The 6,000-nt window shown below is 45.2% G+C and overlaps 1 pseudogene; it reads right to left on the bottom strand.

Annotated features, from left to right (window-relative positions):
• The window catches only part of LOC120836343, a 38,841-nt pseudogene extending 35,021 nt beyond the window's left edge, over positions 1–3,820 (bottom strand).
• Between the last annotated feature and the right edge of the window lie 2,180 nt (positions 3,821–6,000).

Here is a 6,000-nt window from a genome sequence, read left to right on the forward strand (position 1 = left end):
TTGACTTTTGATCGCCGTCTCAACAAATCACACACACAAACACACGCAAACACACACACATGCAAACACACACACACACATACAGAATATATTTTGGGGCTTTCATTAGGACACCAGCCGCAGGCGTCACGTGGGCTGGTGAAATAAGAGAAGGAATAGCCAGACGGACATACTCATCATGTCGTATTACACCTGAGACTATACAGTGGAAGAAATCGGAAGAACTTTCAGTAGAAGGAACAGACACAGAGAACGTCTCAAACTCAGCTAACTGGTTTATTTCTCAAACAGCCTTTAAAGGAGCCGTGCAACGATATTCAATTGGAATGTTTTTCTCTCTACACGAGCTTACTGGCACACCTGGGACTCAAGGATACTCACACGCAACGCCATAGGCCAAGAAACTCCTTTGTTGCGGTGTAATTTCAAGGACAAAAGCGATCATTTTCATTCAATCTCTCCCTTGCAAAATTTGATGACGTAACTCGGGGATCGCAGTACACCCAAGTGACGATATTTGAATGCGGTTCATAGATTGGACCCGAGCATTGCGTGGGCACTCGACTTGGGCTCGTGACAATTGCTAGCTCGAGAGGCAGTCGGGTTGTGACCCGTGTCCAATCGCTGCAACGACGACAACAGCCGAGCCATAACAATGTCTGGAACTCAGCGCGTGTCCTGCGCTTTGCCAACCCCAGCGCGTGGCTATGATCAACACTGGCGGCATATAATCGGCTCCAGATCACGTGGCCGCTTGTTCTGGCTGCGAGTTGAGGGGGTGAACGCTGCTCCTTTTTCTTTAATTTTTTTTCTGGGACTTCTATTGCGTGGGGTGAAAAACGAACGCGTGTTTCATAGGTCATTAACGTTAGGGATCCGTTTTAAGCGGTATTTGCGCAAAGTACAAAAATTGTTGCATAGCTCCTTTAAGTACCCACGGAACTTTTTCCCGACCACACTCTACAGATAAACTCCTTTGTTGCAGACATTTCGAACCGGATGGAACACGCGCAAAAGATACAAAACAACCCACACATACTCGAAGACACGTACTCGAAGACACATACTCGAAGAAATACTTGAAGATCCATAAAAAGGAAGCATTTGAAGTGTAGAGAAATAGAAAAGGAACGTATGGGGCGATACCTGCAACAAATTTTTCTTTCTCAGTTGGTGGCCACGACGATTACGCTTGTACCAGAGCCGACAGGTGCCATAACCACACGGGTTGTAGAAAACACCCGAGTGATTGTACCTCCAGACTAAAAGCAACCGAGGCTCCACGGCGCCGAGCACGGTGCCGGTGAGCGCGCCAGCTCACGCTACCGCCTGGCCTCGGGAGCCGCGAAAAATAAGAGAATAGGGGGTTTTCGTAGATCGTTTTCGCTGTCCCGCAAGGCCCTCCGCAACCCGCTACGATAGCGGGAACTCCACAGTCAAGGCTATCGGCGCGCAGGCGCAGTAGCAACTTATTCGTTGCGGAACGCTTAGCGGAGAGGGCAGCGCGGTCTACGAAAACTCCCTAATATGTGCCTTTTGTCTAAGCTCTGAGCCGGACGTCCCTGTTCTTCTCCGGTGCTTTCGAAGTTCGAACACACCGCCGACAGGCTCATGGGGCGATTGTTCAGTATGCTTCTTTATTGTGAGTACCGATTCGTAAACCAAGATAACATTTTCCGATTTGTATAGACCGTTCCATTAGGGTCATAGCAGAGAGGGTAATGAAGAGAAAAAATGCCCTCTCCCTCTCACCCTCATGTCGTCTGCTCTCCCGAGTGGGCAGTACCTGGCATCCGGCTGGCGTACAAACTCCGTTTAAAATCGCGTCATTTCGGAAATTTCAAGCGCAGATTCGCAGATTTTGGTATGCCAATTATCGTGTATTACTATGCTAGATAACAGAGTGCAAGTGCGCTGTTATCTGCGTGCAAATAATAATAAAAAAAAAATAGGGAAAGCTGTGTCAGACTGGCCGGTCTCTCCGGCGAAAAGTGAATCCGGTGGCTGTACCTTTTTTACATTACAATGTTCGTACTGGTGTAGGCCTTTAGCGACCATGAGTGGATGTCTGAAATAATAAATAAAAACGTGCTCTCCTGCCGCAATACACGCAGTAGTTGAGGGTAGTACTGCCGGCTGACTCAAGTGCTATTTAAGTAAGGGAACAAAGATATGTCAGTTGATCATTTACCGAAGTAGAACAACAGAGAGATCTAGGCTGATTTTGGAGTAGCCATAACTATTCTAAGAACGCGAACCACTTCACAACAGTAGCCACGAGCGAGAGTTCGATGTTCCGTACAGCCCGCCGATACAGCCCAAAGATGGAGAACAGCAACCTCCCGTTTTGTCGTCTGCTAGCGGAGTCGGGCGCGTGCCCTCTCTCTCGTTTTACCCCGCCGAACCCGCTGAATTTCCCGGATGTATGGAGAGGGCGCTGCTGTCGAACAAAATGGTGCCGCCCAGAGAGCGCTAAATGGAATGGTCTATACAAACTGACAAAACGCGAAATCTCTCGTTTTTTTTCTTCATATATGTCTTATTTTTTTATCTTTCCCGAGAAGAAAGGGGGGGGGGGGAGGGGGGGGGGCAGGTTGCTTTTGAGCCGCGCTTGCGATCGCACATGACTCTACGAAGAGGCGCATGAGGCTCGCGAGCTGCGGTTTGGCCACCCCTTGCGATATACCCTTTTTCCTTTTATAAATCATTATGAGTCTGTAGTGTCACGCGCTGCAGGTGCTGGTGCACGCGGTGCAAACTTTGCCAAAGTATAAGCAAATATAACTTTGAACGCGTATTTGTCCTATAGCTAGTCACAGGCTATAGGAGTACAGAGGCAACTCCTCCCAGCTCTTGCCACTTAATCGCAGCGAACGCTGGAGAGGAGCGCCCGCTCTGCTAAAGGGGAAAGAAATGGAAGGAGTTTCCCCTGAACCAGTCACCAACTACAGTTACATTTCGGCCATTCATTTCTAATATTTTCTGCGGGCAGGACACCACTCGCAGCACGTTAGCTACAAAACTGCCCCGCTACTTGATGCTACCTTCATTTCGCAAACGGTCTTTCGTGTAATGGTATCTGCCCTTCATTGAAGTGTCTCGAGGGCTTCACGCTAAAATTTCGCCATCCGAATAGAAAGACACAAAGATAGATAGGGAAAGAAAGAGGGGGGGGGGGGGGGGAGTGAGAGAGAGAGAGAGAGAGAGAGAGAGAAAGAAAGGGAGACAGAGATCGTTAAAACCCGTTCCATTATTCTAAGTAACCACTGGCAAGTGAAGATGGTGGTAACACTGTTATTAAAATATATGGCTTCGGGAGGCTAGCAGTACGGTATAAAACTGATCGTATTGTGCTAATTTAATTATTCGCCATTTTCCGGAGTATCACGAGCCAAATTTCAAAGTAGGTGATTGTAATTTCGCAGAACCATCTCTACTTTGAAGAGGGTCCTATTTCTAAAAACTAGCAGTAAACGTTAAAAAAAAAAAAAAACTTAAAAAAAAAAGTTGCACTTTATACGATTCGTTAAACGAGATTCAGTCAATCATTTGTTTTCTGAGACATTGACTGAATTCATGTATAAGCTAGCAGGGGATTTTTCCAGCTGTAAGTTAAGGATGATGCCTTCTACCGTTGACATAATGAACGTTAATTCCCCCCTCATTATATCTAGGTCGCGGCAGAAATGTACGCAAATACGATAAAACTTTGCGAAAAAGTCGCGGTACTCTAATTTTGAGTCGATATCTAACTCGGGACACTTCTGCTTGAATGCAAATACTCACGTTGCCTGTGTGGTGTGTGTTTCCTTCGGCTTCCGTTTGCAAAGCGTCGCGACGCGATCGGCTTTTAATACAGCCTCCTTTGCACACGGCGCGCGGATGAGGCGCGGCGTGGTCGATCACGAGTTCACGTGAAGTGCCGAGGCGTCCTATCAAAAGCACGCGCATCGAACCCGGTCCCTTGTAGCAGACCTCATGACCTCGAGCTGGAGCCAATCGCGCGAACGTCCCCTGGTGAAAGCGCGATGCGACACGGAGAGCCTAGATTTGAGAGAGAAGCATCAACTTAGATCATGTAGAGCGTTTGCAGTCTGAAGCGCCGTTCACACACTTGCAACCAGACATGTACAAGTTGTTAAAAAAAAGTAATTATGTTAAGTTACTGAGTATTGACGTCAAAAGGAATTTGAGTAGAAATTACTCAAATAGAAAGTAATTGTGAAAATTACTAATTACCGTAAGAAAGTAGCGAATTACTTTGGAAGTTCCTTTTGAAGTTATTTTTATATGTTTTTTATGGTAAAAAAAAGTAGAGGGATTTTGATCCATTAACGAAATTGTGCTAGCCAAATATGAATCCGATTTATTTTTTTTTTAACAGAAATGCTTTAACAGCTGGTTCTGCTTCTGCATGCCTAATTGTTTTGTACTTTCTTAATTTTTGCTCAGTGGTGTACTGCGAATGTGTCATTTCTACTTTGAGGTTTAGCTCTGTCTGAGCTTGATTTTTTAGACAGTGTTTGCTCGTTTACAGTGTTGTGTAAAGTATATATAAAAAGTACTTGCAGTAAAGTACAAAGTAAATGAGAGGTTATCTACTTCAAGTAGAGTAGTAAGTACACTGGGTGCATTGCACTTGAAGTAACGTATATAAATACACTATATTTTAAGGTGAAGTACACGCACTTTTAGCACAATCTTTCAGGATGCCCTTTCACTCCCTATAAAGTTTTTTTTTTTAACTGGTATGCACTGGTGCAGGGATAATCAGAGGTGCATCAGTTTTTTACGGAAATGGCAGCAAATATTGCATAAGGGCAAGACGCCGCAAAGTAGTTGTTTTACTCTCGCTGACGAGCTATTTGACACAATCAACTTATAAACCACTTATTTGTGTCGGTCTTACAGCCGTCATTACTTCACTCAGAGAAATGACCAGATGACGTCTCGAAAGAGCGCGTTTTTACACGACGATACCGCCATTTTTTTGTTTTCAAATTCGGGGAATGTACATGGAAGTCAGGAGTTTTAGTTTTTACTCGGAAAATACAAGTACATGTTCAGAGAATTTACTTCAACTAAAGTACAAATTTTCTAAACAGTAGTACTTTAATATCATGTACATAAAGTACTTCTCAACACCGCTTGTTTACTATTTTTTATATAAAAAACATTGGGCGAATTAGTATAGGTTTCTCGAACGATCTTTGAATGTTTGAAGTTCTGCATATCCTGAGTTTTGGGAGGAAAAGCAACGCAAAAAGGTAATCTTTCCGTTGCCCTTCAGCACGCGATTCTTTGAGTACAGCACAAACTACGGGAGCACCAGACGAGTTTCAGAGCAGGTGCTGCATTTTGTTGCCTCCTTTGAGTGAGGATGCAGTGTGTACACCTCCTGTAGTGGACGAGAGTTTCTACGTTAGGGAGAAGCGGCGACTAGCCCTTTCTTCAAACAGGTCAAGTCTCCTTGCGCTTCGGTACATAGAGAAACGCCAGTCTTCGGCGCTAATCCCGCAGTTACTCGGCCCCTTTTGCGCCGTGTCTGTTCGCTCCCCGCGCCTCGTAGCAGTGTTGTTGCAGGGCGGGGGGTTTCGGACTCTCCAAACCATTTTCTCCCACCCCCTTTCCTACGCCACATGCTTCCCTCTCTTTGCAAATGTCAGCTGATCTTCCAACATCTCATCTCATTTGCGTAGGAAGGTTTGTCGATAGGCAAAAGAACCACTAAAATTCGAAAGTAATTTGTAACTTGTGTAGAAGTTACTAAAAAAAAGTAAGTAAAGTAAACTACTAATTACCGGAATAAAAATGTAATTCAAAGTTACTAAACTACTCAGAAAAGTAGCTAAACTACAGTAACTTAAGTAGAGTAGTTGATACGTACAAGTCTGCTTGCAACCGAGTAGGACGGGGAGAGATAAGACCGGTTTCTACGCCTCTTGCGACGGCGGAGGACCGGATGCGCTGCAGCGGAACAGGTTCTCCGCCGTCGCAAGA

This window comes from Ixodes scapularis, unplaced genomic scaffold (assembly GCF_016920785.2).
Source record: "Ixodes scapularis isolate PalLabHiFi unplaced genomic scaffold, ASM1692078v2 PGA_scaffold2__306_contigs__length_199485367, whole genome shotgun sequence".
In the NCBI taxonomy this organism is placed as follows: Eukaryota; Metazoa; Arthropoda; class Arachnida; order Ixodida; family Ixodidae; genus Ixodes; species Ixodes scapularis.